The 27,559-nt window shown below is 37.4% G+C and overlaps 1 protein-coding gene across 3 annotated transcripts in view; it reads right to left on the reverse strand.

Moving 5' to 3' along the window:
* Positions 1-27,559, reverse strand: part of fbxw7 (F-box and WD repeat domain containing 7) — a 130,897-nt gene that overhangs the window by 94,214 nt on the left and 9,124 nt on the right. For all 3 annotated transcript variants that reach the window (XM_043247085.1, XM_043247093.1, XM_043247102.1), the window contains exon 2: positions 11,352-11,405. The gene's annotated coding sequence lies outside the window, so the exon portion shown is untranslated. The remainder of the gene's footprint in view (positions 1-11,351; positions 11,406-27,559) is intronic.

Raw genomic sequence — 27,559 nt, forward strand, 5'->3', positions numbered from 1 at the left:
GCCTATTTGGAAAACTGGGGAAGAAATAACAGATAAAAGGTGCAGAAGCGCTGTGGGCAAAACTAAATGGAGGCAATTCAGAGGCAAACCATCTTTAGCCCAAACACATTGTGACAGTCCGTCTCCATCCTAACCTTATCTCTCAAAGTGTTGAGCTCCCTCACCTAATCTCACGCATCCAACCTGATTAGCGAACAGCCCGGGCTCCCTTGGGCCTTGTGGGAGATATGCAAATTGCCTGACTCATCAGCGAATAATATGACAGATGATAAAGAGATTCCGCTGTAGGGATCACCTCATTGGCTGATGGAACGGAGGGGGAAGATATTGCTAGGTGCAGTGGTGTCTCAGAGGTGGGCAAAATATGAAGCTCCAGGCAACCAGCCAGCAAACTAAAAATAGGCAAGTATAATCAGAACAAATCATATTTCATCGTAACCAATATCAAAAAGGGCACTTGCCTTAAAGGTATCCATGATGGGATCAAACAGTCAATCCCCTAAATATTCAAACAGAACCGGTCTTAAGAACGAACACAACACAGTCTTGAACTAACTGCCACCTTAGACAAGTCTGTACTGGTTCTGTTGGAAAACGTGTTGAATCATGATTCGATTTTTCAGTCCTAGCCAGCTGCTTCCATGACAAGATGTGGTCACCGCAAGAGACTTTCCACTCAGTATTCAGGAAGTCAGGTGCAATCAGCCAAGCGTGCAGAGGACATGCATGGACGTCCACGGCTCCAACAGCCTGGAAATTAACTGCAGTTATCACTTTAAGGTGCAAACAACTTCCACAGTGCTTTTCACATTTAAGACCGATTTTTTTTTTTATTATTATTTATTTATTTTTTAGAGAGGGTTCAGCACTAATGGATTGGGGAAAATTAGTTGTCACTTTATTGCACTTATGAACAAGCTTTAAAATCACTTTTTATATAAATACCACTTATTTCCCTTCTTCCAGGCACCTGCTAGACCTGCTTACTTCACCAAAATGGGGTTCTGAAGTAAAACTCTTCACTGACAGAAGCATGAGGCTTCACTATAAGAAGTCTTGACATTGTGATTCATTACACTCGGTGTATTCTCTGCGGAATCTTTAGCCCTGTTGCCAGAGTAAATAGACCAAATCAACAAAGCCCAGCAACGCAGACAGAAACTCATTCATTCTACCAACCATGACACAATCGGAGATAAAAACAAAGAGAAAAAAAGTCTCAACAGTGGGGTTTCATCTGGCTGGCATAATGATATCAAAGGCATGCAGCATGCAGCACAATTTTTTATAAAACAATGCAATAATCTCAAGACAGTTGAAAAGACCAAACTTCCTATATGAAAACAGAGTGGTAACATTTTAAAATTAGGAAAGAGCAATATTTAAAATATATGCTAAGGTTTTGATACAAGTTAAGCTGTAACAACAACAACAACATGCTATCAATTGCCACGGAAAATAATACAGACTTCTAATGCACTTAAATTGAAAGTCAATGATGAAGTCTAAAAATGGGGGGGTTTAAAAGCTGAAAACTGCAGCTTACATTTTTGTTAAAGCACTTACAATAATTCTTCAACACAAAATTGTGTTATTTGAGCTGTTAAGATGGCTAAATTGTCCTTTAAGTGCTTTTTAAAAAGACTGATGTGTAGTTATACATTACCAACGCAATTCCTGGGGGTGGAGTTCGCTCCGTGTAAACAGTATTTAATGGATAGTTATGACAAGTACCATTTTTTACCGCTGAACATACAGGTATTTCAAGCAAGTTTCTGCATTCAGTCTTTACATGGGCATGACGAATTGAAAAGTGGAATACAACCTTGCTCAAAGTCAGCAATTCTATTCTCATTTTGACAAATTACTACACCTCTGCAGTGCTTGCTTCAAGGACTCTCGTTTTAAGTACACAGACTATAATGTTCTACAAACTGAAAGAAATTTGTATTTTCTAATTCGCTGCATACCATAGATGATTTAGCCTACATTAGGTACCCACGTTATTAACTACAAACATTCCTTTAAGGCTTCATGAAGGTTTTTGGGTATCCAAAGCGGCAGGAATTAGGAAATCTGCAGTGATATAAATGGCCGTTCTTAGAGTAGCAAAAATTAAAATCACAATATTTAATGCGTAAAGTCATGACTACTTGGCAATACCTTATCTTTCAGTAGCGGTAAAAAATGTTTGCCAATGGAAAAAATGGTTGATGGATCGATGCACTAAAAAAAAAAAAAAAAAAAAAAAAAAAATTCATGCTGACATCTAAATTATGCTGAACATCTTGATTGTTGATTGTTTTTTTTTATCAAAATGACATCTAGATCGTCTGGTGCGAATGGGAAATCTACACATGCATATCTACGGGTACAGCGATAAGCATGACGTTATTGTTTACACAGTCGTCAAGGATACATAGAACGAACGTGGGCAGCCACGCTATTGTTTTCAAAAGTCTCCATTTTGAATTCAAATAATTAGTTAATCTGTGTTTAAAATGATGTCGGGATCAACAAATGTTTCATTAGCTCTAAACCTTGCTTAATTCAATCCATGTTAGAGCAACCCACCATTAGCCCATTTAAGCCCTGTCCCTGCAAGTTCATGTTCATCTACATCCACTTTTGTCTACACCTTCCCAAATCCCGATATCCAAATCAACAATTAACGCTTTGTTTCTAAGTCTATGCTCTGCATTTGTTCTTTTTTGATTATCGGTTCCACAAAATACAGAACAAAAAGATCTCCTACCGTCTCTTTTTCAGATCAAGATTAACGGTTTAAAAATACGATGGTAAATAGTTTGTCTGCAGAAGGCCTGAGAAAAGAGGTGAAAGATCACGCTGTGCTCCGTGTACATTATTTATGAATATTGCTTTTCACTGTGTCAGCTCCCTGCTTTCACATCGATCCGGTGCGATCCAAGGTCTGAGAGTGTGGATTTCACTGAGAGCCAGGCCGAGAGCGACAGGAAGAGACATTCAGAATACTCTATACTCGCGTAAAAGGAAAGGTGAAAGGGGTTCGATGGAATGTGACGAAGAAGAAAGGTAGTTAAAAAGCAAATGGGACAATAAAAGAAAGATCTACAGTAAATTACTACCTTTCTGATAAAAAAAATTGTTCTGTGTTCCGAGTTGTTGCTAATCTGTTCTTTATTGGCCCAAATCATAAACATAGCTTATGTCTATTAAAAATATTGATCTCACGCCTGTCAAAAGAACAGTTAACTCAAATGCAATATCCGTCATACTCACCTAAAAAAGTTAAAGAGAACAATATTCAAAACCTCTTTACTAAAAGCATGAGTTTTGCACTATACCAAATAAATCAAGACAAACTAATAATGATCCTTGGCAAAAAGCACTAAAAAGAAAAATAATACTTATTACTGCACCCTTTATTTAGATATTAATACTAAATCTTGCTGCTACGGCATTTGCATAAAGCAAGCGGAAAACCGGTTTTCTAGTTCACTGATAAAGTATTAGACCAAAAGGCTGTCAGGAGTAAAAATACATACAACAGAGGATCATTTAACTAGAACCATATCAGGAAACCCAGGTAGAAGGTAGTAACTGTTCCCGAACATTAAACCATTGTTTTACCTACACAACAGTCATTGTTCAAAGCGAGAGTTATCAATTTCCTGTAATCAGGAATGCGGCAGTGCCTGATATCCCGCATTCAGACTACCGGCAAACAAAAGCTGTAGACCATGTGCAGAAGCAACTGGCCAGATAAAAAGTTCTGTTGGGTGATTTTACATTTGCAGACGACTTCAAATGACCTTTAGACCGATATGGCTAGTGTGCTGAATGCGAAGGAAAAAGAAGTCTTTAATAAAACAGACACGCAAGGTTCATTTAAGACAGACACCCCTTGATTTCCAAATAACCTGGAGAGGTTTTTAATAAATCCTGAATATCGATGCGAATTGAACAACACAGCAGAGGACAAGGCTGCTGCTGCAGACAAATTCACAGTTATTGGTTTGCTGGGGGGTTAGTCTAAAAACACGTATGAGCCGCAATCGCTGACTAGTTAGCTGTTAAATGACTAGTTGACCAAGACCTATCAGTCCTGCCTCTGCTATGCCTATGGAGGTTACCTAGGATAAGTCAGTGGTGATTGTATGCACAGTAAAGGGTGAACATCAGACAGTGTCTCGATTTTTTGGACGATAAACTGTCCCAGGAATAATTGCGCCAAACAATATTAAAATGTCACTTTAAGAGTATTTTACATCAATGATACACAATGATGCCACACCACGGCCTTTCATGCACTTAAACTGTCAAATACGCAGAAGCATGTTTAAAACACACGAGATACAAAAAGCCGGTTATGCCTTTAAAAGGTAAACATCTGGGAAAGAAATCACATGTTTATGCTAGAGCTGTGTGGCAGCAGCGTAATATACAGAAAATAAATCGATAATTCCACTGCTCTCGTCTCCTCTGAGGCTGCGACTCTGAATAGACCAACCAGTTAGCGTCTTTGCTTTAACTTTTGCCGATGGTGTTAGAACTGGTACAACATTGTCGATTGTGAAAAACATTAGTTTGCATGGGTGGAAACTTGGTGATATTATACATTCAATTATAATACTATAATGATATAGTAATAAGAAAAAAAAATAATTTAATAAATGATGGTGTTTTATTTTTCACATTTTCTGGGTCGGTAAATACAGAGCCCGATTACAGCCATTTAACATGGAAAGTGTCCAATTTTTAAGATGCATCACCTTTAAAAAAATATGCAATCGTTATAACTTAAACAATAAATAGTGCTGTCAAATGATTAAATTGCCTGTGTGTACTGTGTATATTATGTATATATAAAAATACATGCATGTATGTTTAAGATCAAAAGAGAGTTATATATGACATACACTATAAACTATATTAATATAAATATACACATGTAAACATGTTTAAATAAACCATATTTAAATAGACATTAATATATAAAGTACACGCATTACTTATTCGGATGCGATTAATCACGACATTGTAAACTATAAATAAAACAAGTCTCCAAATTAAATCCTCTGTTCTGCCGGCTCCTCTTCCAACTGTTTTTGAAAACGACAACGCTCGAATACATCTCTTAAAACGGACAAGCCAGCTAGTTGTTTGACCAACCTACGGGCTAGCAGATTTTTAAATGATGCCGTGTAAAGAATCGTTCTGAAAAGAATATCGTAGCCACAAAGAAATCCACTGACGCATTCCTCTAACAAAATGAGCCTCTAACCTTCTGTAATATGATTCCCCTTGATTAATTGCCTGTGCCAAAACTGCATGAATGGGTGGCTTCAGTCTAACAGTCAGCTGGTATCCTGGCTGGCATGCAATCACACCTGCTAATGCCAACATCAAAACGAGTGGTTTGCGGCGGCTCAACAGCAAGTCAGAGCCAAGAGCAGAGGGGGGGGGGATCATTACCTGCCATTTATTAGACTGACTGTGCCAATATGCTGCAGCCAAAGTGAGTCATCTGAACACCTGCACAAACTGAGACACAATCTCACGCCTGTATGAAGATTCATGGCCTGACGCTCCCAACACAGCAAAATCATGCGCTTTTAGAAGCGGCGATCATTCATACGAACCTATTTATATGCAAACCACAACAACGTGATCCCTTCCGAGTTCTGAAAATGATTCAGCGTTTCGAAAGTTTCACCAAAAAAAAAAAAAAAAAGTTTAAAAAAGGTTCTTTCAAAGTTGAGCCAGCTTTTCCAATCCATGTCCAGGCCTGGGGAATAATACTAATTGCAATACTAATTGCATCCCTTCCGTTAAAAAAGTAGTGATGCCTTCGAAAGCAACGTTCGATATTCGCCTCTCCTCATTAAGTTTGTTACAAATAGGCATTTCATTAACGTGTCCGCTGCTCCCTCATCTACGACTGCACACCGCCAGTTAATGAGGATTAAAGTTAAACGGGTATACAGTCATTAAGAGGTTGATCGATTTCAGAGAATCACAGACAGCGACGATGTTTCAGAATATTAGGAGGAAGGTACACCAAAAACAGCTTGGAACCGTTTTCCCGTATTTTAATCACTCTTTATATTATATTGTTTAATTGTACAAAGAATTAAATGTCGTAAAGGATGAATATAATTGAAACGAGTCGGTCACCTGCTCAGAATGTTTATTTTCTCTTAAAATAAATTAGTCTTCAATTAATACTTCTATTTAACAAAGATGCATTACATTTACAAAAGTAAACTTATCGTCTGACTCTAATCTGCTAATTGTTACAAGGAAGGCAGATTTTATGTAATGATACATTATACATAACATTTATACATTAACGGCGTGATTCTTTCTTTCTGTAAAGCTGCCCTGAAACGATGTGTAATGCGAGAAGTACTAAAATTAATTTCCCACAAAAATAAACGTTATAATGTTTCCACAAGTATTAAGAGAAACGGCTGCTTTCGACGCCGAGAAATGGATCACATGATGTTGATTTATCGAAAAGACACGAAGGCAGAAAAGCTTTGGCATCAAAAAATGAATTAAAATATAGTTGAAAGTGAAAAAAAGGAAATTGTAATATTTCACAACATTAATTACTGTACTTAAAGTCTTACTCAGCGTAAACAAAAAATTAAAGGTGCAAGCATAAAAAAAACAAAACAAGTATATGCGTATTAAAACATCAAAGATATTACATTAAGAAATAAAAAAAGGGCTAAACATGAAATGATCGACTCAATTTATGGTATGCAGAGTGAGAAACTGCATAACAGTGGTGACCGAAATAAGCAGCATGAGTACGGGGATTAGTACATGAGCAGGACTAATGCCTAAATATTACCTGCGTTGCACTCAGTCCTGGTTGAGAACATGCACCTGTACGTATTTATCTGTATATACTGCCCTCTAGTGGGGCTGTAAACCAATCACTGTGTAACCAGGGCAACAATGCCCTGCACAGGCGCACCAGATCCAAAACATAGCTTCCTGTCACCACAACACCCGGGCAGGGTGGGCTAACTGCCGTTCGCTAAATGCATTTCCTGTTTTCAAGCAGCGTTTCCGAAACATGAATGAGAATAGTGACCGGAGTGCTTGGCATTTTTCAATGGACTGGAGAGAGAAACCTAGTGAGCCAGATAGCATTGTTTACTTCTGGCTCTAAAAATACCCAACAAAAATGCTGCCGTCTCAGAACATACCTACGATGCCTTAAAAGAACATTCCAGGTTCGTGTTATAATCAACGATAGCTTTTGTCGCATAATGCTGATTGCCACAGAGATTAATATTTTATACAGCCACATTTTCAGCAGCAGCTACTGCAGACTTCAGTGTCACATGATCACTATATAATGTGCATATTTGGTGCATCACGAAACATCAAGGCTGAAAACAGCTGTTCTGCTTAGTATTTTTGCGGATACTTTCAGGACTCTTCAATGAATTCGATGTCTTTACGGTCACTATATAGGCCTACTTTTTCAGCATTTAAATCTAGAAATGCATATCTTTTCATTGTTACAAAAGCAAATGAACATTCTGTTAAAAATATTTATATGAACAAATCAAACTTTAAAATGAACGGGCACTAAAATTGTAAAAATCGAAAATATTCATAAGCACTGACAGTTTCAACAAACTTCATCAATAAGGTAATAGCACGCCAACTGAAAATCTAAAGTTTTCTCTGCTCTCAATAAACTATATGAAGATGAATAGCCAAGTGTTTGGTGTTTACACCTCAGTTAAAGTCAAATTACATGGATCTTACATCACATTTACTGTAAAGAGCCTGCGAGATGAACTCATTCAAAACCCCGAAGACTTGACTGCTTAAAGCCAAACTGAGAACAAAGGATGTAGACAAGCTGAAGTAAGAATGACTGAGACTACAACAGAGAAGAAAGCGTGCCATACGAGTCTCTCATGGATGAGACTGACCCACAAATGGCTGAAAGCTGGCAAGTGAGGTGGTGTGGCGTAGTGGTTAAGGCAGAGACGCACCAAGCAAACCTAAAAAACAGTGAAAAAAGTCAAGAGGAATCAACTATATCAATATCAGCAGCTATACATAAAAAGGAGAAACTAAAACAAAAGGACACGTGAGACTTGTTTACCATTTTGAATATTAGCTAGGTTGATAACGCCATTCATTTTAAGCATCTGTTAAGAAAAAAATGTGACGACTGGAATGCTTTGGTAAGAGCATGTCTGCCCTTTCTTCATTTACTTGCTAATTTTGTGTCACTTTCGCTTTAATTCTGGTTCATTAAACCGAACATCCGATCATAGCTCTCACCGATGCGGATTCAACATGTTGAAGTGGGCAAATTGCCACCTATGCGAGCCCGACATGAGCCGACGTGCGGACAAAAAAACTAACCCGACAAACACTCGCCTGACGGTGTGTCCCGGGCCTTTAAAATTCAGGCAGGGATGATTAAAAATGGACAGTTGGACTGCAGCACGATGGAGTCGTGCAGACTAAATGGCTGCCATCAGTGGCCTCTCCTGTGAACCACAAAGGGAAAGCTTGAATTATTAAAGAGGAATGAATAGAAGAACAGACGAAATGAAAGGGAAACACCGCAGAGGTTCAGGGTTTGACCGTCACACTTGTGCGATGGAGATTCAGGTCATTGGAGGCTGGAATACACTACACGACTTTAAAAATCGGAAGACACTTTTGAATCTCTTTTCATGTATAAACCTTTATGTATTGTGCACATATCAGTGAACATCAGATTTCATAAATAATCGACGAGAAAAACTGCTACATTAACAGAGAACGCAACACTACCAGATTTTAGTCTCTCCGATCACAACAAATACACAAAATTGTGCACCTTGTTGCTCATTCATAGTACCTAAATAGTAATCGAAATTAGAATTAGTGTGTCCTAAAATTGTAGTGTGCTGAAATGAGTAACTCAAAACGTACTCCGTTTACTTTTTCTGTTGGAAATTCGATGTGCAGCTAATGCTGGCCACAAAACTAAGAACTAATGCGTGGTACATGAACATGCTTTATATATGTAGTAAGATGACTGACAGGGCAGATTAAAACACAGTTATGATGAAATAGTATGTTGCATGTCTATTATTGTGCTAGATACTTCAAAGTATGTATTTTTCCTTCACTATAGAGTACGCCTTTTACGGCATTGTACAAGTAGGCAAATAAGGGTTGTAAAATCGGCTATGGAGTCTGAAATATGTGCGACCACGTAACTTCACAGTCACAAGCAAGTCATTGTGCATTTGGCCCAATTTTACTTCCTAATTGAACAAATATATAAATGCACATTTTACCAGAAAGCCCGTTTTGAATTCAAGCCGACTTCAGGAAGATTTCATAGAATGTAAACGGTTAAAGAACAACTGAGAATTTATATTCACCATCGGCATGCCGGGTATGAGATAGCTTCATGAAATATTCATGGTCATTTATCGATAATATGTATCACAATATATACGGTTTTATGTAGGGATGCACCGAAAGTTCGGCAACCGAAATTGTTTGGTTGGAGGAAAAAAAAAACACCCTTAATATATTTGTACACACTGTTCCAATTGGTATTTGTACCATTTTCCAATATTTTGAAAGAATTCTCTTAAACTCAGCGCATTTATTTCAAGAATGTTGATTCAAGGTGTCTCAAAAATGGCCAGAGAGTTCATTTTTCTAACTTACTCATTTTAAGTTAAATTGTGCTTTGCTGGTATAGTTAGAAGTATATTTAGGGCATTTTTTGTGTTAAGTAAATATAAAATACATGTATACACACACACACACACACAGTTAAAATGATGTGCACTGATAAACCATAAAGAGCAAGACCAGTAGAATTTTTCGAGAAAGCAAACAGGGTCAATTAGGATTTCATGTTGTCTTTCCGCATTGGATTAGACCATGCTATGTGCCAGAATCCCTCAGAGACTCACACTCTTTAGTCCGTTTGTGCTGCCTGTAGATTTATTAGAAAAAAAAAAAAAAAAAAAAAAAAAAAAAAAACCACGCTTATCAAATCATACTGTGCAGCTCATACTGCATTCAGAGCTTATGTATAATTCATCACTGATATATAACATTTCATATTAGGAGGCCGTCAGCCTCTTTCTACCTCTGTCATTTCTCTTACAATTTATCGCACTCTCTCTCTGCACAACGCATCTTTTTCAAGCAAGGTATTATAAACAGCCCAGTGGCCTCTAGCAGTGCAGCTCTTTAAAAATTCATCAATGAAAGAGTCCCCCCCCCCACACCATATCAGTTTACCTTTAATTCACAAAAGCGTGACGAGACATACATTATTAACCAGTTGCTCGAGCGGCCAAGCACACAACTCCCCCAAGCAACTGCAAAGACACAAAAACAAACATGGACCCTTGAATATGAAGCCGTCGGTCTCTCAAAAAAACCAGTTTTAGTGTATCAGGGCTGCACACTAGTGACTCTTGCGACCGACATTGAGGCGGGGAAGTGTGAAAGTTCACTTCCTTGCTTCAACACCAAGGACAATGGGTGGCTGGGTGGGTCTCTCCACCTTTATTTTCTTCCTTCTGTCTTTCATCCTGTGAATGGTACAGCCATCCCATCCGGGAGAAGACAACAAATGGTGGTAGCGTTCTGAATGGCCTGCTCGTCTCAAAAGCATTTGTGGCAACCACGAAGGCACCATATCTAAAGCTTCAAAGCACAGTATCTCAAAAGAGCAACATTAATTATAAACTCAGAACCAACATTGAGAACTATTCAAAAAAAAATGTTTAATATATTAAAATTCAAAGCAGATGTCAAGAAGTAAATAAATCCATCAAATCTTTAAAAACTGATTTAAAAGATTCAAGTCACTGGGATGAATTGGTGTCCACCATAAACGTTCTGGAATGTTCTTTGCTGATGGAGTCTAGTTGCTGCCAAACTACCCATAAATCTCAAACAAAACCAAAGAAGAACCAATGACTGAAATTTATTCTACTGGAGTCTTCTATGTATCAAACAATACACAAAAAATATCTAGCACAGTTTCCACAAAATGTGTAGCAGCATAACTCCTTTCAACACTGATAACAGGACAATGTTGTAAAGAACCAAATCAACAGACTACAATAGTTTATAAATAATTTGACACCGAAGACTAAAGTATTGACAGCGGAAATTCTGTTGCGTCTTCACAGGAATAAACTAGGCCTTATATCATCTAAACAGAAAGACATGCTTTAAATTGCAATATTATGATCTGAAGTGTATTTCTAATCAAATAAATGCAGCCTTTTCAACGGAAGTGAAGTTTCAGATTTTTCTTCAGTAGGAGAAAATTTGTACATCAAGTAATTACTTACGATTCACAGGTCTGGCAGCTCAGTCCTTCAAATGTGGTTCCCCACCTCTGACTTCTGTGAATAAAGAGGAAAAAAGGCATTAAAGGAGAACCTAATCTCCTGTTGTTAGGAAGGATTGACAGACCAAAGCTCCTCATTTTTAGCTCATATTTTAATTACCATTCAAGTCATTATAAAACGGAAACATCACCTAGTTTCTAAACATGTTATTAATCTTGTGAAGGATGCATCCCCACATTTTCCTTTACCTTATTTTTACCTCATAACCTGGTGGTTTTGTCTCTATTACCCATTACACTCCTCACATTATTGAAGAGAAGATCTGAAACCACATCCATTATGTTGCAACTAACACACTGTGAGGAAGCGTTTGCATAAATTACGTCACGGGTTTTCTGCATTGGCCTTTGAATTACTGAAGAAATATTTTTACATTTTAAGCTTTTTTGATTATGATAATCTTCACAAATAAACAACTTGTGAATCTTAACTACAGTCGCAAAAGCTAAGAAGAAACTAAACCACACCATGGTCACATCATTGGTTAAATTTCTCGAAGCAACAGTCTTTTTCAGGACAAATTTCAAAAGAAAAAGGGTGAAAAACTTTGTCACTGAATGAAAGGTGCAAATATCATGAGCTCGTGTTAAATCACAAAACTCTGTTCAGACATTTAAATCAAAAACTAATTTAAAAAAAACCTTCTGACTTCTGGACGATGTCAGCACAGGCGTCAAAACATACATACAGATTACACCGAGAATAAAGTATGACCTAAAATGCACTCCATGATGCTGTTCAACAACACGGTAGGCGTGACCATAGAGAACAGGGGCCACTGAGAGGAAACCAGCTCACACACACCATTCATTGTAACTTATACCACAAGAAATGTTTTCATACCCAAATTCCAACTTCTTTCTGATCCCAGAGGTAACATGAGGACAGGCAACTTCCTGCCGGCTTAATACATGACAATACAGAGACAGTAAAGAGGAAAAACACTAGAACTGCGAGACTAGAGGACATGTGACCATCTACACGCACCTAGCAGAAAAAAAAAAAAAAAAAAAAAAAAGAAAAACTAAAAGAAGTGCCTCAAATTGAAACCACAACAATTTCCCAGGACTTCTCTCAAGAACCTTTTACAAACTCGACAACAGGAGGGGTTGAAACAGCATTAGGCAAGAGTGATGAATATTAGATAAGACAGACAAAAGAACAACCCTTGGATAACAGTCTGCTTTTAGTATGAGTGCAGTGCAGCTGCCATGGGCTTGCCTTTGTACTTACAATCAACTCTATATGCACAAAACACATGCATGTATACATTTAAGAAAAATCTTATGTTTATACATTACACACATATTTCCAGTGTGTGTATTTTCCAATATGTGTGTGTGTGTGTGTGTGTGTGTGTGTGTGTATTTATATATACACACACACACACACACACACACACACACAATAAATATACAGTATATATACACACATATTCATGCATTCAAAAACGTATTTTGGTTGAGATTAATTGTTTGACAGCACTACTATAAAGATAAATGTCAAAAAAATAAATAAATAAAAAACAAGCTTTCCATATTAGAGAAGGCATGTTCACGTATACTTTTCTCATATTACATGTGACAATGGTTCTGGGCCTCTGCAGAGAGATTAAATAAATACAAATCAAACTGTACTGAAACTCCTAAGCATGATCTACGATCAAGAACACAAGAGCAGACATGCTTGCATTATTCCACTGGAGAGAAAACAATGCTGACCAACATTTAAGCAAAACCAAAAGAACCATTGATGATACTACATAGAGCTTATGGATAAAAGTCTAAATTAAAAAAAAAAAAAAAAAAAAAAAAACTTTTCTTGCATACAGCTGGTTTATCTTAAAATGCGATACCAAATAATAAACACTTTTCTATATCAGGTTATACACAGTGAACTTTGAGTAAGGAGTAAGTTGCAAAATAAAAAAAATTTAAAAAGTAAAAATAAAATGCCTGCTAGCCTTCAAAACCCTTACAACTGACACCTGCTGTGACAAATTTCGATTTGGCTAAAACACTGGTCACTTTCATGCAGAGAGACTTTTGCCAACACAAATCAAAAAGCAAACAGAACCCTCCTCCAGTGGTTACTCGGCACCCGTCTAATCTCAGGCCAGTGATGTAATGTTATGTTCCAATGCCCACTCAGAGAGAAAGGGCAAAGGAGGGTCATGTTCCTTGAAAGCAGCTATGTAATACACACACTCAGCTACTAACAGAAAGCAGTTTAGCATAATATTGCTGTAAACCGATGCCATTGAGAGATTGTCTTTTGAGGAACCACAGCAAGAACTCTGAAATCCTGGTACAAGAGCAATCAGAGATATGGGCCAACTTGGTCTCCTGACAACCCCAGATCAAAGACACCTTGAGGATCAAATGGGGTTACAAAAGGCTGGTTTAGAATCCCAACATCTCACCTTGAACACAAAAGGACATCTCTTAGACTAATCTCCGGCTGAACAGCATTTTCATAGTTGAATGAATACAAATGCAAAGATTGCGTTCTGTATTTTCCATTTCAAAGACCGTAAGATGAATATGATAAACAAATGAACTGCCGCTGTAATGGATCTTCCACACTAATTTAATTAAGACATGAGCTCAGAAATAATTAAATTCACATCCATACAAAGATTGCACTGCTACTGTATAGCAACTGTTTAGACAAAATAAAAAAAATTAAAATAAACCATTAAGTCAATGAAAACGTTATAAAAAGCAACCAATATTAAAGTTGAGCCAACATAAAATTGTAAGGCAACCAGCTTCAGCAGATTAATTTATTAACTTATTTTTGTAGGAGTTTAAGTTGAGGAAACTCAAAAATCTGCTGAAGTTCGTTGCCTTAATTTTAAGTTGGCTCAACTTTTCTTTGTGTGTGTGTGTGTGTGTGTGTGTGTGTGTGTGAGTGTGAAAAAATTTTCAGGTAAAAGAAATTGAGCTCATCAGAAGTTCTATCATCTAAGGTAAACAACCTCTGACAGAAAAAAATAAATAAAAAGGAGGTGGAGAAATACCGATGGCTAAGTGTAATATTCAGTCTTGTATGATGAGAAAAAAATAAATAACTAACACAAAAACAGAGTCACTCCATTAAGCACTGTGAGCTAAGCATGACCAATTTTAAAAAGTTCTATTTTCATACTGTACCTAATGTTGGGATGCCCAAATTCAATTGTAGTAGACAACATTATGGAAAACAGCACTATTGTGTTTTCCAACATTTAAGCAGCAGGTTTCTCAAAAGTAACTTGAAACTAAATTTTCATGAAAATCTACAGATCTTCTAGGAATACCCCCAGCCAAAGTAAATCAGATGTGCAAGAGCAGCATTAAAAGTACTACACAAACAATCCCAACCTTGCCATTTTCATTGAGCTTTCTCAATGGCATAGCTAAAACATGGTGTCTGGGTCAAGCACATTTGATACAGTGCTTCTCTCCAGAGAAGAGTTTACACCTCTCTCTACCAAGAACCTAAAAGTAACCCAGATGTGATGCCAGGAGCCAGGTCTCAAAGCATGCGCGTAAGCCAGTTTGAAGCGATTTCTTTAACATATGGAACTTCTAGACTCAACATGTTCAAGTGTAAATGTTGGTTTTGAAGTTTAGAAGAAATTTGAAAGAGTTTGGAAGAAAACTGGTTCACAAAAGGTCAAGTTCACGGAAACTTTTGCCACGTCTGTTCTTGCACAGAGGTTTGCAGAACAGCATTAATATTAGTTTCTCACACTGTATATCCAACTCCGTTTAGTTCGCATTCCTCTTTCACTCAAACAAAGCCTTAGCAGGGAGAGTGAATACAGCAGAGGGATGGGGAAAGGGGTTGTCATAACAGTTCCTATAAGGGTGTGAAATCTGTAGTCTTGGGTTTCCTCATCGGACGTGTTTTCTGTAAACGAGAGGAGAGGGGATTTGGGGGATCTTTGCGCTCCTTTAACAAGTGGATACTCAAGTATTAAACAGGCCGTCAAGTTTTGGTTCGGATAATTGAGAATTTGATCTGATAAACCATGTGGAGGTTTAGAGAAGCTAGTGTTAATAATTATATTTAAAGTATTAGAGCTAGGAAAGTTGACAATTTCTGTGATTGATGCGAATTGTTAAACTGTACAAGCAAAACGTGACATTACAGTGTTACATTATTTAAAAAAAAGTCGGAATTAGTTTTTTCCCCCCATACAAAATGTATTCTTGTTGCTTTATAACTTTAGGATTGAACCACTGATGTCCGAGAGAGTATTTAGATTATGTCTTTCATACTTTTCTGGACCTTGACAGTATAATTTACTTGGTATTCAATGGGACAGTCACATGCCTCCCAGTTAAATTGTGTTCTGAAGACAAAGCTTTTATGCCACAGGGAAAGTGATTAATGACAAAATGAGCATTTTGGGGTGGAGTAACCCTTTACACAGTTTAATTACAAGTATTATACATATTACTTTATTAAAAAAATGTATCAAGTGTTCATTTTGGACTAAAAAAAAATCAAGTTAACTTTAAACAACTTTTGGCAGGAATTTCATAATCAAAAACGGGTCTGGGCTGAACGTCAGCAACTGTATAACGTTCAAAAGAATCCTAAACGGTTACATGTTGCAGGCATGTTGAATTTCAACAGTGGACTTTGAGACAGTGGGCCAAGACTTAGAAGCAACATCTGGAGACCACACAGATCAAAAGTGTGTCTTCTACAGAAATAAAAACAAAAAGTGAAGCAAACTATTTAACTCACCTACACAACCAGATTTTGTTTAAAAGTAAGGCAAAGGGTGGACGAAGACAAACTTTACTTACAAGCACAAGTGCTTTTTAATTAGACAAGAAAAGGCCGAGCATTATAGTGTGAGACATGAAAGGCAAATTCCTTTACAATAATTTTAAAAATCACACAATACCATCTGTCTGACAAGGTGTCTCTTGTTCTCGGATCAGAAGCACAGGAGGAGCGTTGGCACGGCTGCACCTGGAAGTGAATCAGAAGGAGCGAGAAGAGAAAAGCATTCATAAATCATAGCAGGAATGCGCTCTCGTTTCCTCCGCCATTCCTGCTGCTCTTCACAGAGGTGTTGGTGCTGTGCTTCAAGGCGTCTGAGGCATGTTTTTCCTCATAAGACTGTTGGTTGGGTGGGGTACCTGATCTGGAATCAGCGTAGAAGTACTTTAATAAGGAGCGGGCTAAACTTGACAGTCTGTGTAATGATATAAAGTCAAGCAATGTGGCCCATGGCACAGCTCCACTGTGAGGCCCACCGCAGAGAGCCACGGCTAGGCTCAGGTTACAGCGCGTTCAGGTTCAGATAGCGACGGGCTGGGCCAGTAAGCATCTACTCCAGTTACAGAGAGAAAAAAAATGTGGAACAAAGTGAGAGACACAAAAGAGGGAGGGAGGAATTCCAAAGATGATACAACTTCTCCCTTGTGGTGAACCTAATAATATAATCCTTCATAATTGAAATGTATAATAAAAATACTAATGTAATCCATAGCATCAGTCTGTACGTCTAACAGGGTCTTTCCTCGTCAGGTTTGTTGACCAGATAATTCACTCAAATGCGGCAATTATTAATAAGCGAACAATAAGGCAAGGGTTTCATTATCTGATTTTAACTCGTTCACATCTTTGGAGAATCAGTGGGAGTTTGTGCACAATACCATGAACAACAGCTCTGTCCAATGAGCCCACCCAGGTACCCAAAGCGATTTCATTGGCTTTTGAAATGAAGTTTGATAGGTTTTCAATCCCTGATTAGAAATCGAATATAAATATTACCTTGATGCATGCCGTCTAAATTTGATCATTACATAAATAGACAATTTTTTTTTAGAGAAGATTCCCAGTTTTAAGAATTAAGAATTTTTGTTGGACCCCACCACAAAAACACTTTCACAAGCATTGAAATCATAAAATTCCTTACCATTTTCAATGGGAACCCTGACTCTTAATCTGCAAAAGTGACAGACCTCTAACAGAAGAGGGTGAGTTTTAGCAAAAGTTTTTTTTTTTATAGTTTGACACCTCAACCAAAATAAAGTTGTTTCATCAGCTTGCAGGATACTTTATAAACCCTGGGAGGAGTCAAGTTATTTTAGAAGCACAAAAAGGGATGCCGTTCAAATCATCCAATGCTGCAAAGACGTGCTTTAAGAAAGGAGAAAAAAACTAATGGGAAAAACACATACCACCATCTGACAGTATATTTAAGAGCCAATCTCAGACCTCAAAAGGACATCAACATCTAACCAAATCACATTTCATCAACTGCCTCCAACTAGAAATTGGTTAGTTGAGTTTATCAAAGCAACATCTACTTCAAGTTTAGAGTTAACAGGCCACAGAAGTACATTAAGTAATAGACTGAGCAGATAACATGGACCATTTCCACTGGACCATCTCTTATTTCAAGCCCCAGCCAGACGACAGACTAGAAAGAGCCCATTGAGGGGAAAAAAAAAAAAATGTCTTGTAAACATATGGCTGTACGGCTGGGAGAGGTTTAGATGTTTTTACCACTGTACTGTTATTGTAAGTGCCCCACACATCTCTGAGAGAAATTTTTATTCATTCTGTCAGGCCTTTGAGGGAGAGACATCAGAGAGGTAAAGCAAACCTAACGGTCAGACAGGAGACAAAAAGGTTGGATTCGGGAAGATGGGGAGCAGAGAAAGAGCATGTCTCTTATTCTCCAGCTAATCTTATCATCTTCCATCCTCTGAGATGATCGCCATCCAGATGGGCCAGCAGTCTCAAAAAGGCATTTGTCTTCATTAGATCTGAGAAAATGAATAAACAGACTCTGCCGTCTGTTTTCCCTGTGCAGACTGTGGGCAAACAGGAACCAGGTGCACAGTAGCAAACGCCTGCACTTAATAACACATGATACACTTCGACACCTACACATACCATGTTTCAAACACGAGTTAATGACAGAGTCCGCATTTTAGCAAGTCTGATGCCTTTTAGGGTTAATATGATTTCAGGGACAAACAAAAAGCAACAAACTCTACTTGTACCCGAACGAACGTCAGTCTGTCAATGGGAATTTTTTGGATTCCATGAATCAGATCAGTACTTTTGTACAAAAAATAAATAAAATAAAAAGAGTTTCATAATTACTATTGTTAAATAGTAACAAAAAAGTTGACCGCACAACATTTTACAACTTCAATATTATAAAATGTGAAATTATGATATTCTGTGACAAATATTGACCTTGGTTCTTTCTATGATATTTCCTGTTTCATCAGATTCTACTTTCATGGGACATACAAGCAGTATTTTCCAAATACTACAGATTTTCCTTTCAAAATATTTATTTTTTTTAATGTATAAAAGAAATTGAAATTGAAATGTATAAAAAAAACACAGAAATTGAAAAGCATGCTCAAATGGTATATTTAAGACAATGTGTATTTCTTTAATAAAGGAGTAAGAAAAGTAATGTCGCCAATTCAACAATCATGTTTTGAAAACTGCAATAAACCACTTACCACAAATTTCTACAAGATTTTTAACCATGAGGGAAAAAAAAAAAAAAAAAAAAGTTCAGACTACAACCCGTGAAACATTGCATGTCCCCATGACTGGCAGCATGCACAAAAAGGTAGTCCCAGTGTACAGCTCAGAGCCAGTCACAAAAATGGAAAGCCTGCATTGTCCTTAAATCCATCAACAGCTAGTCATCAATTCCCCCCAAACTCTAAGTGGAGACGGAGGGAGTGAAAGGAGAGGAGGGGTGATGCTATATTGCATTTCCACCGGCGTGGGGGAGAGCAATTTCAGTGGCTGAAATTCAAGACAATGTCTTCTGAGTTTAAAGAATCTTGAGAGTGAGCTGGGCTGAATGAAGCAATAAGCACACAAAAAGAGGCAAAGATGAGAGAGCTCACAGAAATTTGTTCAGATAAATAAATAAGGTAAAATGGAAGAAAGCTTGAGCAACTCGAAGGCTGATTGTTGCACTGTCTGCTCCCAACAGCTGATGGAAAGTGACCCTGTATCAACTTAAATGTTCATCCAGAAAAGAAAATTGTCTCATTACTCATACTCATGCCATTGTAGTTTTTATCTTTCATGTGGAGGACAAAGATTTTCTTTAAAAACTGTACAATTAGGGTTTGCAGCTCCAATTTCAGAAAAATACATGAAATAATCTGAAAAGTGATCAATTTGACTTGTGCTCCATTTCTTTCGTAATTATATGTGGGTTTTTGAGAAAACTGATCCCAAATTTAAAATTATTCTCCACTGTGACCGTTCATCTTGAAATCATCTGTTGATTCCAGTGAGATCAGTCCAGCTCATGATTGTTCTTTTGAGTCTGACCTTTTCAATTCATTGTTTGATTTAGTTCACAAAACTGTTCTATAAGATTCATTCACAAACTGGACTGAACCGACTCTTCAGTTCTACCCAATGACAATGTTGACAAAAGCCCATTTCTGAATGGAAACCAGTTGAGACCAGGTCAGACTAGAACCGACGCTTCTCAGTTCTTCAGGATGACCTGGAGATGAGAAACAGTCCATCTCACCAACTTCCACTTATGAACTCAAAACTGTTGGAAGTTCTTAAATATTGCAAAAAGAAACTGCAGGTCCCTCAGTTGTCTGGTCTGTTCACAAAAACCTGTTGAGACAGGCTGCCTTGTTTTATTTTTTGTTTTTAAAAACAACCGTGTAAATTAAGCTTATAAATGTCAAGTAACTAGCGTTATGCCTGCATTAGCAAAGTCTCTTATGTGAAGTGTTAACTGTGTAGGCCGTGTTTAGGTAACATCAGTCAGGATGCTGTCTTAAACGATTACCTGTTAGCCCAAAATAAACTGAAGTTTAGACGTGACCACTAAAGTGAGCTTATACTAAACAAACGATTTTTTAAATATAATAATTTTGACAGTCAAGAAATACAATATAGAAACTAAATACAGTCAAGAAACTAAATACCCTCAAGTGTCTACACTATAACTGCCCAATCGATTTTTGTCTTTTTACAACCCTCTCACAGACCTGGCCAAGTTGGGAATGTTGTAGTGGTGGTCATAAATTGTTTCTCCATTTATTTATAAAAAAAAAAAAAAAAAAAAAAAAAAAAAAAAAAACACTTGACTGGGATAACAACCAATGCTGGCACTTTTTGGACAAACTGAAAGAACTTTATGGTTAAAATCCGAAGAACATTTTGAGTAGCAGGCCACTTCACTTGGTTTCAGAAAAGAGATGTTTTTGCTGTTGCCCTCTCTGTCTGTCTCGATCTTAAGACAATCATTTCCTGACGAAGCGCCTTTCAAAGTCAGACAGTCTCCTCCGAATCTCTCTGTCTCTCTCCCTCACTACAGGAGAACAGGGGTTTCTTTCAGTGCTCTAAGGAAAGGTAGAACGGTCAGACGAGAAGCTTTTTGAGAACCCTCCCCAGATCACTGGACACACACTGGTGCTCATTGTCCAACATGGTCCTGATTGGGAAAAGAGAACTGTGGGAATAGACACTGCAAACCCTACTGTCTGGGTCTAGACACTAACCTGATGTCTAATGTACAACTAATTCTTACATTCATTCAGCAGATTCTGGTTATTTACGTTGACCGTTCCAGAGTTTCCAAAACCATCATCTTCTCGGAAACCAGAGAGGAACCGTAAAATAAACAAACAATAAGATGATGTAGACATACAACCAATGTTAAATTAAATTCTTACCCGCAAATGTACACAGACACTTTTGGAGAGTCTCACTCATGAGTTTCTCCATATCCTGTGGTCAAGCCCAATCAAAATTCCTCATCCCTGATCTTGGTCCTACAGTGGTCTGTTCGGATGGAAGAAGTGCCCAAGTTGGGTTGATGGTCTTAGCTCTCGGATGTTATCCCCCAACAACAAAAGTCATTTTCGCAATTTTGCAGGACTTTTTTTTAGTTCTGAAAGTCTGAGCGGTTCCCTCAAAACAGTTGACTTTTTTTGTCTAGCAGTAAGTATCAGCATGAATTATGTATGATACTGAAGCTAAAAGGTATTGGGTAGAGTGAGTGCAAAGAGTGATTTATGGCAGTGCTTCAGGAGCCAAATTTTATATCAGAAATCAAATTGTTTATTGCACAAAACTTTGAAATAATACATTTAGCTTGCACATTTCAACAGTTCTAAAATGGTGGTACGCAGTTAAATCAGTACCTTCCAGTTAAGATGGGCTGATCAACAAAAACAGCAATAAAAGGGTAATCATGCTCCCTTGACATATCGTTGGGTACCAAGGCCTAATTCAGTGGCTGCTTTTAACTAATGTTAACAAAACAGCTTAACACCACCCAGACAACCTTAAGAAGAACAGCATTTCTCATCTGTTTGAGGGGCTGCAAAGAAAGTCACCAGAAGCAAATATCAGGTCAACGGTTAATATGTATGATTCAGAAAGTTTCAAAAGCTGTTCTGTACAAGGACACAGTACTACAGAGTTCTTTGCCAATAGTTCAGAACCTTCTAGTTTCACTACAGACAGATATGGGAGATCAACGTTCACTGTTGATCTGTTGCTTCTCGTGTCTCTCCACTATTGAGAAGCATACAAGAATTTTGACAGATCTCAGCCTTCTCTAAAGAAAGAGACAAACATTACCTCCACAGACCACCAAATCATAATTAAAAAAGGTCATTGTAATACTGTGAAACAAGCCATCTCAAGCACTTCCAAAAGAGTCATCAAAAAAGAAAATGTTAAATGTGAATGTTGATTAACTTCACAGAAAATCAAATAACATTAAGCAACAAATTCAACCTTAACAGTCTACTTAAAAGGATTAATTGAATTGGAAACCTTAGGTAACTGATTTATATTTTTAAAAAAAAGGGTTTTAAAAATGCATTTAAAAACAGATCAAACTAAGTTTTTACTAAAAAGTCATTAAATGGCGGCTAGAAGCAGTAGATGTGCTCATAAAACGGCGGTTCATTTCTTTCTCCAAGAAAATGGTCTGATTACACTGGAGAGGTAAAAGGTACCACAGATTCCCATGTTGATTACAAAGCTGTGAAGTCTCACAGGAAATCAAGAGCATGCCAACTGTTAGGGACCTGGTTGCTATGGTAACCATAGTGCGCATACAGGTGCCAGATTTTATTATCCAGTCCAGAGGACAACGGGTGTACATTTTCTTTATTTTATTTTTTTTTTTGCATTTTGTTTTGTTTTGCTTTGTAGAAAACAAATGGTAACAAATCAAGTTCAAATCATTTGCTTTCTGAAATCATTTTGGAGGTTTAAAGTTTCATTATATTAGTTTAACACCTTTAAAGAAAGCATTCCGTAGACTTAGTATGCTACTGAAAAAGAATGAAACAAATGACAATTTATTGCATAAATGAAAATCCTTGATAAATAGTATTCATTTGTGGACACAATGATGGACAAGACATATTTAGGCTCTGTTAACCATCTTTTTCCACTGAATGTTTTATGCTGAAGTAGTCGAGTTGGTGTGGAAAATATTTAAACAATAATACCATAGCCCAACATATTTCCATTCAATAAAACAGCAATGGGTAAAATACCAGCGAACATTTCCCACTGAATACCAATTCCCTCAAATCCACGGTGCATTAGGGATGTTAAATGCATTGTGAAACTTCATGCTTAGCAATTATTTCTGTCTGCATACGTTTCCAATATCTTTAAGAAAAAAAAATAAAAAATCATCCAGTGGAGAATACACAGTGAGTGACCTTTATACTGCAGCGGTGAGAGACGCTGTAAAGGTGCTGTTGTTAAAAAGCAAAATAAACATGACTCCCATACCAAGCCACGTACAATCCCCACAATGGAGTTTCCCCTTCACAGTGACCACCAGGACTCAAGGATGAGACACTGGCCGGCCCTCTCAAGAGAAACAGATCAGCAAAACATAATGGCTCCAGGAACAAAGAAGCGTGTGGGGGAAGTTCGGCCATTAACACGCCAAAAAGGCCCTTACATCCACTTTTAAAAAGGACACTAGTAATGAAATGCCCTTTTTCCCCTGAAGAGTGGACAAAAGTCTACGCCAAGACAGTGACACTGTATCAAAGTCTAGCGAGCTCCCTCCATAGAGTGGTTACGATACCAAAATCTCAGTAGTGGAAATCAATACAATTCATGATATCAACAGACTGTTTTCTCAAGGTTTCTCAGAAGCAGAAGTACTGTCAATTGGGCAAACATCTACAGTGGTGCATGAAAACAAAACTACAAAAAGGATGAAAAAAAATAATAAAATATGTTGGTTAGAAGAGAGAAAGATGTCACATTTGCCATCACTTCCTCAGCTTATGTATGACAAAAAAAAAACAGCATTGGGTTTTAGAAAAATTTAACAAAATGCACAGCTATAAACCTACATTTATAAAAATTAAAAAAGTTTACGATGTTAATAACTGGAAACGTATCACTGTTTATTAAAATAATTCACTTACGTAAATACTTAAATTAAGAATGAAGGTCCAGATTCAGTTGGCATAGAAGATTATAACCATTCATTAAATTTATAAAACTACATATTTAAAATGAGATGAAATTTAAACGGTAGATCTACACAATTTTAGGTAACCCTTTACAATAAGTATCAATTTAAGATTAAGATTAGTAACAGTGAAACACTAAAATCGCAGTTAGTTGATTGTAATACATTATATTATTTACTAATACGTTATTAATGTTGTATCTATTAATGTTAGTAAACAGACCTAACATCATAAACTGTTGTATTTTTATTAACTAACATTAACAGATTAATACATATTTTATCAAATGTAACACTTTAAGGTGAACAATGCATTTATTACACTAATATTATTCTTTAGAATATAGCGAATCTTTAACGAATAACGTCGTTATAGCACTCCAACTGAGCTTGATTTAAAAAGAATACAGTATTAAAAAAAAAAAAAAAAAAAAAAAAAAAAAAAAATACAGTCAACATTCCCACTCAACGGTATTTTTAGGCATTAAAAGGTGCATTATTTGTAGCGCCAAACAAAATCACATTCTTACGACAGCCAGAAACGTCGGCCAAAACAGCAGCTCACTAGTCTGAGAAACATCTTCTGTATATACACGAGCGAAAAACAGCAAAGCGGTCTGGCTTACAGCGGAATGAACAACAGCTATCCAGACGGAGAGGACAACAGAGGATTGGCAGGTCAGCAAACAAACAGACACGTGCCCGCACACACATGCCTCTCGCTGGATAAGACGGAGGAAATATTGGCAAACGCCGGCACCACACAAACTCTACCTAGGGTGCGCAGCCTGCCAAACAGCACCGCGCACACGCACATCTTTCCCAAGGCTTCAGGCAGACAAAAGAGGTAGTGGGTGCGCCCGAGGGCAGTGGAAAGACTCTGGAAAAGCTTAGCGGAGCAGCAGGGTTTATGCTACGCTGTTATCTCAGGCTCTGCAGAGAGACATCCTTTGATGTGCTGAGCCACAGACTACAGGCGAGAGGAAACGGGCTGGTTAAGTAAATGTAGGCAGACACCGAGACGCACACACATACGGGAACACAAAGATGCCAGTTAGCATATATCCCAAGGCCAACTCTCCAGCTAGGCAAACACCAGTTTGATTCATGCTTTAAAAAAGGACAAAAACCGATGCCACAAATACATCAGAGTGGTTTTGCCTAAGGCTACGGGGAAGGAAAAAAAAAAGAAAGAAAAAGAAAGAGACTATGTACGGTATATGTCTGTATTTCAACAATTAAGCATCTGTTGCAACTGTATTCAAGCAGATGAATGAGAAAGATTATCGTTATTGTCCGCATTTATAACGGAGGCTGAGCAGAAAGATAATTAAAAGCAAAAATACCTAAATTTCATAAGATGTTCTATGGTTAACCATGGTTTTAGGCAAAGTTTGGTACATACTTCAATCTGACACTGGCAGTGCATATTTATCTGCCAGCAAACCACCAAAATAAGACTGACGGATGAACATTTTATTTTACATTACAATAGTAATTTTTTTTTTTAAACTGATCACTTTACTAAAAGGGGTTCGAGTTAGCTGGTGAGATTGTGCTCAAGTCTTTACAGCAATTTTTCAGCTTTTTCAGTGTTACAAAAACAATTTAAAATAATCACTTAAATGCATTCTAAATCTATCCGACCACAGCTATATAAGACACCTTAGTGGAAAACCCTGTATAATTAGGTTTAAACTACAGCAATGTCGGTTTTTCATATGGTACAGCTTATTTGTTTGAACTTCATTATAATGATTTATAAAAAAAAAAAACGTTTAAAGCTTTTGCTACAAAGAAAATCGACCTCATAAGGCAAATACTCCAACGATACAATATTACATTTACATAATATCTGCCTGATATAGGTTGACCGCATGAGCAAATATACAGACATATGTTAGAGCAGTGACTAATTCTTTGACCACTGAAGGCAACGATTGATCATTTCATCAAGTACTCCTTCTGTATGACAAATCTAATGACACAGGATTATTGTAGTAACAAACAGCAAGGCACGGTTGTCACTGTCAATATTTATAATTGACGTCTGGGCTTCATCGACAGCAGTTGGCCTCAATCAAACAAAGATGACTTTATTTAAAATGGAAATACAGCAGGTCTATATATTACGTAAACACAAGACAACTTATGTCATTCAACTGAACTCCATTAAATTGAAAAGAATTTGAAATATAAAACCAGAAAACATGAGAGAAAGTGAGACGGAGAATGTAACTGTCTTCCTGTAGGGCTTTGTGGCTCAACTCTCTGTCTATAGGATTATCTTCACTAATAGTCCTTAAGTCAGTCTGACTGAGCCGCCAGATGCCCGTTGCTCTGCATACAACCACATCTCAGACATATGGACGTGACACATGGAGAGAGCTTTAAAAGGGCCTTATTCTATTCAGTGCTTTTGCTGAGGTCCACCTTTAAGACACTGTAAAACAAAATGGATAGCTCAGATGTGTCAGTACACAACACCTTTAGGCAGCACAAACACTGATGTGAAAAGATACTAATGTTAAGTGCAGCACAGGTTCAAAGGTTCTTTAAAAGAACCAATTCGTTCCCATTTAGAACCTGAAGAACCTTCTTCCGCTACAAAGAACTACAAGGTTCTTTAAAATGGAACCATTTAGACAAAAAGGTTCTTCTGGCATCAAAGCACCTTCATTTATAGCCTAGTCTAATACTCTGAGAAAATAAGAGATATTTTAATAAATCATTCAGAAAAGGCAACAAAAAGCGTGTCAGCAGATGTCGCCGCTTTAATGTCATAAATGTCTTTTTACTGTTAGCATAACTGTTGCAAATAAACATACATTACATTTTTTTAAATATGCTAATCCATAAAAACTAATGGTGTAAAACTTTTTTCTATAAAAATATCATTTGTCGTCCCTTAACGAATCTGCTGATGCACATCGTGCTGTGTGTGTCACAGGAACATCCCAGCTGAAGATAATGAGGAAATTACATCGCACCCTTTGACAAGTGCATTCTAAAAGATTAAACACGGCACGCACATGCTCCGCTCACTCCAAAGTCCCCACTAACAAGGGGATAAGGATGATCACTTGGATGATTTGGAAAATGACCATGAACCGTACAGTACATGATATGTGAATCCTTACACCCCTGATGTACAGTTAAACAAAAAAAACAATTCAATTAGTTGTCTGGTGTACATTACAACAAGAGATCCTTCAAACAAAGCCACAGTATACAAAGACACTGCTTCTTCATGGACAAGCAAGCCAGATTCTAAACCTACACAACACTACAACTTCTGTTCCAGATGACAGAGCATACTGGTGCAAACAGAGACCAACCTGTGGCTACATGTAATAATGATTTGATGGGCCTGTCTTTTCTGTCGAGACGCATGCAGTCAGTTCCTGCACCTGAGAATTCTGATGCACGCTGTAAATAATTCAGTGTCAACAGGGTAGAAGGAAGACGTGAATGTGGGCCAGCAAAAAAAGCGGACTTGCCATTTTGAGTCAGAGACTGTGAGTGAGAGACAGATGGGCAGAGAAGCACCTCTCGGGGTGCACAGTACATTTTTAGGGAATATATATATATATATATATATATATATATATATATATATATATATATATATATATATATATATATATATATATAT

The sequence above is a fragment of the Puntigrus tetrazona genome, chromosome 1 (genome assembly GCF_018831695.1).
Source record: "Puntigrus tetrazona isolate hp1 chromosome 1, ASM1883169v1, whole genome shotgun sequence".
In the NCBI taxonomy this organism is placed as follows: domain Eukaryota; kingdom Metazoa; phylum Chordata; class Actinopteri; order Cypriniformes; family Cyprinidae; genus Puntigrus; species Puntigrus tetrazona.